This window comes from Cydia splendana, chromosome 27, assembly GCF_910591565.1.
Source record: "Cydia splendana chromosome 27, ilCydSple1.2, whole genome shotgun sequence".
Lineage (NCBI taxonomy): Eukaryota > Metazoa > Arthropoda > Insecta > Lepidoptera > Tortricidae > Cydia > Cydia splendana.
The window spans coordinates 1,272,269-1,283,198 of NC_085986.1; positions in this window are offsets into that span (position 1 = coordinate 1,272,269).

The window sequence follows — 10,930 nt, forward strand, 5'->3', positions numbered from 1 at the left end:
TTAACGTTATTATGTAGGTATTTGTTATTAACATAGTTAACGAGCATTAAATATATTAATTAATATAGTCGTATCATCGAGAGCGTGGAATTGCATATGTAGTAGTATTGTTTGTTTACAGGCATTCTATATTTGAATTTTCTATTTTCTTGTACTATCAGCATACAACCACTACAAATGCAATTCCATCTTCTCGATAATTCAACTATAGCTCGATAAACCTTTTAATAAATAACATTAACTCGTGAAGATCTTGGTAAATATTTTTTTTTTTCATTTATTTTAGTTTTCGTATATTATTTTAATTATAAAGGTACGTAGGTATATCACACGAAGAATCTAATTTACCTAATTATTTTTAAGCATGTAAGAATTTACCCGAAAGTATATACAAAAAACCCTAACGTTTTTTCCTTGAAAAATATATGTACAAATAAAACACAATATTTTTAGAGATGATCTGTTTTATTTAAGCTTGAGAACATTATAGATTTACTTGGTTATAATTATAATTAAAAAAATATATAAGTGTTGGTAAGGGCGTGTGACTTTTAATCTGGAGGTCGCTGGTTCAAACCCCAGCGCGTATTCTAGCAGTGAGTTTTTCTGAAGAAAAACATAGTGAGGAAACTATTCTCAATAAAGGCCTAAGTAGTTTTTCCTCTGGGTTGGAAGGCAAATGGAAATCGCTTTCGTAAAAAATAGTGCCTACGCAACGCCAATTCTTAGGATTAGTTGTCAAGCGGACCCCAAGCATCCATCAACCATAACAAAATGCAAATAAAACGCTGGTAACGCATTGTAATAAAATTACAATGAATGTAATCATTGGTAAAAAAAATATTGGTACAATCTGACAAAAAAGAGTAGAAATTAAAAAGTGGCAATACTGTAGTGTCGTCCCTTTCAAATCAATTTATATAAGAGAACGGGACGACACTACAGTGTTGCCACTTTTTAATTTCTATTCTTTTTTGTCAGACTTTATTATGTTTATGTGCAAAAAATATTTTATAAAAATGTGTCTTTACTTCTAATTTTCTTGTTTTTGCGCCGCTTTGCCAACAAAAATTAAATTGGTAGCAATCTCATCTAGCGTCCACACGTACAAATTTTATCAATCACCAATTTATAATTTATGGTGAAAATCAAGCGTCGAAAATTTACATTTTTGCGTTCACACCTGCTGATTTGATCGGTCACAATCATAATATCTGTGCAATTATGTCACAATATAATCAAGATCGGAGCCAATTTCGTGTTGGCGTACACACAAATTGACAATTTAATCAGATTGTTGGATTGTCCCGTCTGGACACTGCTTAAAATGTATATCCGTAGGAATAATTACGATTTCCGAACGTACTCTACCCATGTAGACACGTCGCGTCACTAACGTCACTGGTGTGTTCATTGTCGCCATAGAAGTAGCATCCTATAGAAGTGGTGTGCGCGTGCCTCCGTGAGGGACAAAACATACGCAATGCGACAATATTAAAAACACGTTTTAACATTCCTGACAATATACCAAAAACAATCTCTACGTAATTCGGTCGGGTTATTTGTTGCCCACCATAGCCCATACTATCAAAAAGGTGGGGAACAAACAAAAAGTGAGACTGTGACAAGGACAAGCAATAGTACCGCTTTCTCTGCTACTCCTACTGAAAGTTCTATAAGTGTATCTCGTTCGGTCAGTTGGCCCCTCCCCCGTGTCTTCTCTATATTATTGTACCTCTATGATTGTCGCATATAATTATACTGTTTGATTGTCGCCTTCAGTGTTGCCAGATGGTCACAAAAGTCACATTTTTCGTGACTTTTCGCCTTCTCGTGTGACATGTGCGTGACTTTCGATCATGAGGCAATTTTTGTGACTTTTTAAGCTAGTCGAATTTTGGACAAGTTTAGTTATGCAATTCGTATTATTTAGGAACGCAGTGAACGAACCCAAGTTGACACTTGCACTGACACTTTGACGTTACATCCACCATCATGTGTATTATAATAGTCGTGGCAAAATGAGACTTGTTACCTTGGAATGACGGTGTTATTTAGTTTGATAGTATACCTAGTAGTTATTTTTTTAGTGTATTTCTTTTAGTTCATTTCTTAGTTCATTTCTTTTAGTCTGTACCTATCTATACTACTCATTGCACTGCATCAGTTATATTGAGATAATTGAGCGCTCAAAAACCATTACTGTGTCATTTTGCGGAAAACGGATGCAATTTGTGCAATATCAAGGATGCAAGTCTAAACATTATCAAGTAACAACATCTGGCATAGGTCAAGGAAGCAATCTCGGGCCTTTATTATTTTTAATATTAATAAATGATCTTCCGGCACAAATATCTCATTCCTTTTGTCTAATCTTTGCCGATGATGTAAAACTGGCTTATCCTGTTGACGACTTGCGGGATACGGCTATACTTCAGGTTGATATAAATCGAGTACACCAATGGGGCATAAAAAATAGTCTCGCGCTTAACATTCCAAAGTGCTCTATAATCTCATATACACGGTCAAAATCTCCATACCACAATGATTATCACATAGCGGGTGAAAAGATAAGGCGAGCTGCCTTAGTAAAAGACTTGGGCACTTGGTTTGATCCACAGATGACATTTCATCACCAGGTTCTTCAAACCTGCAAAGAGGCCCAAAAACGTATGGGTTTTGTTAAGCGGCAGACCAAGCACTTTTCAAGTAGACGGACTCTGGATCTGTTGTACTATTCATATGTTAGAAGCAAACTAGATTGTAACGCCATTGTATGGAACCCTCATGAAGACAAATATGTCCTAACAGTCGAAAAAGTACAAAAATCCTTCGCGAGATACTTGTTTAAGAAAATGTATTTTTACTATCCGTATTTGTATCCAACCCCGTACGTATTGGGTATGGTGGGATACCAGACACTCGAAGCTCGAAGAAATGTAGCCTTGGTACGATTCTTGATTCGTTTACTACGAGGCCAGACAAATAACAGCTACCTCTTAGCGCAGGTATCTTTCAACGTTCCACCTGTTTCAAGGCACAATCTCCGTCCTCGTAAACTACCCTTACTCAACCTCCCAAACACCAGTACCAAGTCGAATTCCCACTCACCTCTCTACCGAGCTCTAAAGCTTATTAACGCCATATTGGCCCAAGACGATTCATTGGACTTATTTTCGACTCCTGAACCGAGATTCTTAGCCACAGCCGGGCGCTACCTCGAGGCTATAGTCGCCCCGAGCACCATTAGTACTGATTAGATAATAATATTATTTAAGTTATGACATACTGTTTTTTTTTTTTTTCGTTAATAATTTATTAATTATTATAGTTATGTATAATTCAATTTAATGCTTATATTCCTATGTGTCATGTTTGGTGTATACTGTAAGTGACATTATAATAAATAATAATAAATAAATAATAATAAATAAATAAATTTTTATCCGGGGGTAAATTATTTACGCATATAGGTACTTTTTTAGGGTTCCGTACCCGAAGGGTAAAACGGGACCCTATTACTAAGACTCCGCTGTCCGTCCGTCCGTCCGTCTGTCACCACGCTGTATCTCACGAACCGTGATAGCTAGACAGTTGAAATTTTCACAGATGATGTATTTCTGTTGCCGCTATAACAACAAATACTAAAAAGTACGGAACCCTCGGTGGGCGAGTCCGACACGCACTTGTTCGGTTTTGTATTTTCTTTTGATTAAGTTTAATTAATAATGAATGCCGCAAGTTGAGTACAGACGCCAATAAATGAACCGTTGCTTGCACTAGTTGCACTTGCACGGTCTTGCAGTCGCGCGAGCGGTGAACAATGGAAACAGTGGAAACTTTTAAAACTATTCTTTCGCACTGACTGACTGTGACTCATGTGACTAGGTCCGGTGATTTCACGCTTCGCGCTTTTATTTATTTACCTGTGAAAATAACAGTGTTTTTTCCGAATTTGTTTACGATTCGATAGATAGGTAAGTAAACTTTGATTAATAATTGTTTTTTAGTAAGATTTCGTATCAACGTAAATGTTTGGAATATATCGTCAACCATAGGTTCAATTCAATATTACTTTGTCTGGGTGACTGCAAAAAAAATCTGCGATCGGTTATTTCATTTTCATCACACCAGCTAATAAAGGCGTATCCAGACTAGTCAATTTTTCGCCAATAAGATTAAATTGCCCGATCGAATCAGGACGTGCGGAGCAAACGCCAATTTGGATCGCCGAATTCAACCACCGATAATGACCGATAAAATGAAGTGCGGACACAAGAATACCAATTTGTGACGCCAGTATTTTCATTTTGGGGCAGTTTTTCAATCGGTCGATTTGATAACCTCTGTCTGGGCACTCCTGTAAGTTCCTTTTATTATTTCTTGATTTTTTTCCCGATTTTTTTTCCGTCTGCACTCCATTTTATCGGTAATATCGGTCATAATCGGCGGTTTAATTCGGCGAGCCAAATTGGCGTTTCCGTCCGCACGTCCTGATTCGATCGGGCAATTTAATCAGATTGGCGAAAAATTTACTAGTCTGGATACGCCTTAAAATTCATGAAATCGATCACAAATAGCATTAAGTATGAAAATGTGTGCGCTTTCAATAAGAAAAATCATATTAACCTTATATGATAGATTTTTTGTGAAAATATATTATTTTCTGAATTTCTTCTAACAAAATCGATTTAAAAGTTGGTCAAGTAGATCTTGTCAGTAGAAAAAGGCGCCAAATTTTAAAAATGTAGGCGCGAAGGGATATCGTCTCATAGAAAATCAGAATTTCGCACCTTTTTCTACTGACAAGATTTGCTTGACCAGCTATACCTACCCATACAACAATAATATAAAAATGTGACTTAAGCAGCAAAAACGTGACTTTTAGGGAAACGAAACGTAACTTAGGACTCCAGAGCCCTGGCAACACTGGTCGCCTTATCGCCAACGCCATTCATTCCATTCATCTTTTACTCTTGAGAATGGCTCATAAACGTACGCATATTACGCTAAATTTACACATGAATCAGCTGTTAATTTTGTCCACGTTTTGTCCGACTTAACTAATATAGTTGTGTTAGTAAATTTTCAACAGATTTTCCGGAAGTTATTGACCGGAATAACCGGTTCGCTAAATCGATTTCCAACCTCAAAAATAGCCGATGGCCGCATTCCTAAATTTTATTGGTAAGTAACTAGCATAAAGCAAGTGGAGGTTATTTTGTAAGTTATACTTTATGTAATGATGGAATAGCGGTGGGTTCGGCCATTTGACGATTTATCGAAAAAGACCACATGTGCGAGCATTCCGTGAAAAATATGCCCAAAGGGATAATTATAGGCTTATAACGCCAATACACGAAATAAAAAGCGTTTGTACGGGACAGCCATGGAATTCTTTTAGGTTCATCGATTTGACGATTTCTGATCGATAAAGACCACGTGTGTCACATCTCATGATTTAGTTCAGAATCAGTTTTATTGTTGTTATATTTTTAGTGCACGCTTATACCCCGTTTTTTAAGATTAGTATTTTTCTAAAGTTATGGTAATTATTGTTTTCTTCCGAATTGCTAGGGTTCCTATGATATCTAATATTGCGGTACAATGATGATGTCCTCCCAGACGTATCCGTCGATGGCGACACCCGGACAAATCAGGTACAATAATATGTAAATGACTCTATAATTCAGTGCATAGTTACCATAAAATCAGGTAACTTTAGTACACAGGTTACAACAGCTATGGTCCCAATTCAAGTTCCAGTAATAGCTACTCTACATGATGGGCCACTCCAAGGGATGCAGCCATGCGGTAGAATGAGATAGAAATATCACTTGCTCCCTCTAACGCATAAATGCGTCCCTTGGAGTGACCGGCGCTGGCCCATCGTGTAGAGGAGCCATAAAATATGTATTCTTCTTCAGTCGGTCCCTCAATACTGAGGATCGTGACATCATATCCTTCTGTTGAAGACCAGGTTCCTCCATAGGGTTCTGTTCCCCGCTAAGCGCATGGCCTTGTGCAGTTTTAATTGCATAGGTGCCGTAATTTGAGCACACCATCTAGTAGGAGGGCCCTGAGGTCTCGTGCCTTCAACTTTGCCCGTCATTATTACTCTTTCCAGGCTATCTGGAGAGCGTCGTGAGAGGTGTCCGAAGTATGACAGCATTTGGTCCTGGCATATCGTTGACAACCGGCGTTTTATGCGTAGCTCCTCTAGTATGGACTGATTGGTACGCATTGCCGTCCACGGAATTCGTAAAAGTCGGCGCCAACACCACATCTCAAACGCGTTAATACGCTTTATCATATTGGCTCATTTGGTCCATGTCTCCGAACCATACAGAAAGATTGGGAAAACCAGAGAGCGCACAAGTCTAACCTTTGTCTGTCTTAATATACTAAGATCTGACGAAAATATGTATAAGTATTTTCAAATTATGTGGGGTATACCGGGTGTGGCCTGAAATATGAGCAAACAATTTAACTGTAGGCTGTACTCCTCATACTGACCAACATTTGTTCAGCGACTTTTAATAATAACTTGTGGTTTGCATTTTAATACACTTTAAAGTTTATTCTAAGACGCAATGTATTGCGAATTTTGTTATGTTTAAGGCGTGACAAGCAACGTCAATCACAATGATATGGCGTGGCGATGGCGTCCATTGAAGATAATATTTGTTTTGTATGAAAAATAGGGAGTCTAATTACTACATAATTTTTTAAAGTTGTAGAACAAAAGTGTCACTGTTTGAGGAGTACAATCTATGTTTTAATTATTTGCTCGTGTTACAGGCCACACCCGGTATAATATAGAAAGAGCATTAGTGTATCTAAGCTCCACGATAAATGTAACAAGTATAAATCATAAAGGCTCATTTCGAATCAACATTAAAAATTGGACCATAGTTGAACTTGAGGATTAATTAATACAGTGGATTTCATTTATTACGACCTTGGTTGTAGCAATCATTCGGCTATAGCGACGTAAAATCAAAGTCCCATGAATTTAAAGCTTATTTTAGTACAAGATTCATATGGATATAGCAACTTCGGGTGTAGCGACGGTTTTTAATGAACCATTTGTAACAAGTTGGTGCAAGTGGCCCTATTCTGTGTAAACATATTTTCCAATGTCAATGTCCAGGGAGGAAATGGGGACTATGTTAGGCGGGTCCACATAGAGCGAGCCGCGTGGACCCTTCCTTACCTATTGATTCGTTTTTAGTCACCCTAGACTTGATCCTAGTAGCCCTGCTGTGGGAGAAAAGCCATACTCTTGCGTACTGGAACTCACAAGGGTATGACGTCCCCCAGCGCAGAGCTCAACTTATACTTCGAATTTTTAACAAGAATCAAAAGTACTGGTAACTTTATTCCTCCAAAATTAAATCTGTAACTTGTAAAATCAAGTAACTATAGTGGATTTCGGATATAACGACGATGAAGGGACCACCGAAATTTCGTCGTTATATCCGGAAGTCGTTATAGGCAAAGGTAAAAAGATAAAGACATATATGTATAAATTTAAATCCGAAACGTGAGTACCATCGCCCACACTGTTAACTGTACATCGGTGGACCTTATGCTTTTTGTAATAAGGTCCACCGATGTACAGTTAGGAGTATTGCTGTTTGTACGTTTCGAACGAGTGTTCAGGCTATACCCCTACCTAGTTAATATCTACCTATAAACAAAAGGTCACCACATTTGCTAACCATCTGTCGATGTAAACAAAAGATAATAAAGTAAAGCTCTATTGTCCTTTGACGAACGACTCCGGTCGCAATATCTGCATGGGATTTCTAAGAACTTGTTACAAATGGTTCATTAAAAACCGTCGCTACACCCGAAGCCGCTATATCCATATGAATCTTGTACTAAAATATGTATACATGGTGGCCAAAAAATAAGTGCATTCCCGGTGCCAGGGATATTTAGGGATTATACTGAGCGATTATACTGGCAACGAGAATGCACTTATTTTCTGGCCATCCTGTATTTACTATAACTATGCCTTTTCGCTTGACTTCTTTCGTGTTTTTGATTAAGTATTATAAGAGTTAGGAACGAAAAACAAACTCAATACGATTTTTTAAAAGATTCTAAATCTTATAATATTTAACAAAAACGAGAAAAAAACATTGTTTATAATTTCTGTAATGTTTATATTCAAAGTGGAAAAGTTTTTTTTAAAGTGACTTTTATTGGTGTGTATTTCTTTTGTAGTTTTAAGGATAAGCATATTGTAATTTTGTCATTATAGATTAATATACTATTTAAAAAAAAAGGAAAATGAGGACTTTGTATGAAGAAGTGATCATGTGACTTTTTTCTTAAGGAGTGAAAAATATTGAGGAGTGCCACAAACGGGCTAATCTGACCCCACGCTGGGGAACGTCATACCCCTGCGCATCCCAGTATGCAGGAGTATGGCTTTTCACCCCAGCGCGGGGTTACAAGCAACAGGATGTTTTCACCCCAGCGCGGGGCGTCAAGCAACAGGATGTTTTCACCCCAGCGCGGGGTTACAAGAAATAGGAAGTTTTCACCCCAGCGCGGGGTTACAAGCAACAGGATGTTTTCACCCCAGCGCGGGGTTACAAGCAACATGATGTTTTCACCCCAGATCGGGGTTACAAGCAACAGGATGTTTTCACCCCAGCGCGGGGTTACAAGCAGCAGGATGTTTTTAAGTTTCATGAGAGGACTAGCGCAATTGAAGTTTTTATATTGAATTGTTACATATTTTTTGATTGTATACCCTTTTAGAGTTTTACAACAATTACTCGGCATAACAGTTTGCGCAGAGGGACACCATACGGTTGCGCATCCCATTTCGCATACGTATGGTTTCTCTCCACTGTGCGATGTTACTACTCACATTTGACAGCCGGGCGATGGGTTAAAGGGTGAAGTTTGCCTTTGTACTCATGTTGTGTTATTTGTCTTGTGTTTTATTTATTGCACTTAGTGTTTTACTATTATAAACAACACACAGTATACAATATAACAGTTTGCGCCGAGGGGCACCATACCACTGCGCGTCCCATTTCGCAGCCGTATGGTTTCTCTCTACTGCGCGATGTTACTACGCACAAACGACTTAATTTAATGTTCGCCGAGTATGGGTTAAGGGGTGTTTTTTTTTTACACATGTAACTTGTCCTGTGTCTTATTTATTGTACTAACTGTTTTACTATTATAAACATCACTATATACGTGTACCACACAACAGTTTGCGCCGAGGGACACCATACTGCTGCGCGTCCAATTTCGCAGCCGTATGGTTTGTCTCTACTGCGCGATGTTACAGCCTCAACGACGGTGGTGGTGGAATATTAAAATTTTATTTTTTATTTTTACAATTACTCAGCAATCTCAGCATACAACAGCTTGCGCTGAGGGGCACCATACTGCTGCGTGTGTCATTTCGCAGCCGTATGGTTTGTCTCTACTGCGCGATGTTACTGCACACAAATGACTATCAATTTAATGTCAGCCGGGTATTAGTCAAGGGGCGTGTTTTCCTTTTACATATGTTACTTGTCTTGTGTTTTATGTATTGTACTAAGTGTTTTACTATTATAAACATCACTATATACGCAGACCATACAACAGTTTGCGCCGAGGGGCACCATACCGCTGCGCGTCCCATTTCGCAGTTGTATGGTTTCACTACTGCGCGATGTTACTATGCACAAACGACTATCAATTTAATGTCAGCCGAGTATGGGTTAAGGGGCGAGTTTGCCTTTTACGCATGTTACTTGTATTGTACTAAGTGTTTTACTAATATAAACATCACTATATACGTATACCATACAACAGTTTGCGCCGAGGGACACCATACTGCTGCGCGTCCAATTTCGCAGCCGTATGGTTTGTCTCTACTGCGCGATGTTACTAGCCTCAACGACGGTGGCGGTGGAATATTAAAATTGTATTTTTTTTAGTGTCACAATTACTCAGCATACAACAGCTTGCGCCGAGGGGCACCATACTGCTGCGAGTGTCATTTCGCAGCCGTATGGTTTGTCTCTACTGCGCGATGTTACTGCACACAAATGACCATCAATTTAATGTCAGCCGGGTATTGGTTAAGGGTCGTGTTTTCCTTTTACACATGTTACTTGTCTTGTGTTTTATCTATTGTACTAAGTGTTTTATTATTATAAACATCATTATATACGCATACCAAACAACAGTTTGCGCCGAGGGGCACCATACTGCTGCGCGTCCAATTTCGCAGCCGTATGGTTTGTCTCTACTGCGCGATGTTACTAGCCTCAACGACGGTGGTGGTGGAATATCATTTTTTTTTTCCAATTACTCAGCATACAACAGTTTGCGCCGAGGGGCACCATACCGCTGCGTGTTCCATTTCGCAGCCGTATGGTTTGTCTCTACTGCGCGATGTTATTAACCTCAATGACGTGGTGGAATATTAAAATGTTATATTTATTATTTAATTATCTTTTGACACATTTTATGTTAATGTATTAGTTACTTGAATTTAATTACTATTATGATTAGGTGACATTTAGAATTACTGATTATGAGACTTGAGATATTTTTTTTAAATAAATATAACATTTGTTTTGACCAATCAAATTCTTTGAAGGCATCTGTATTTAACAGTCTGACGTATTTTTAATAATGATATTAATGATATGTTTGGTTGAAATCTATTTATTGTACAGAACAACCAGTTACATAAAACAAAACAGTTTGCGCCGAGGAGCACCATACCGCTGCGTGTTCTATTTCGCAGCCGTATGGTTTGTCTCTACTGTGCGATGTTACTGCCTTCTGATTTCATAAAAAAAAATGTGCAGGTTAAAGTTATAAACATTATTTATCTGCAGGGTGGCCCGAAAACGACCTGACTTAACTTAACCTACATTATTTGATCCATCTTCTA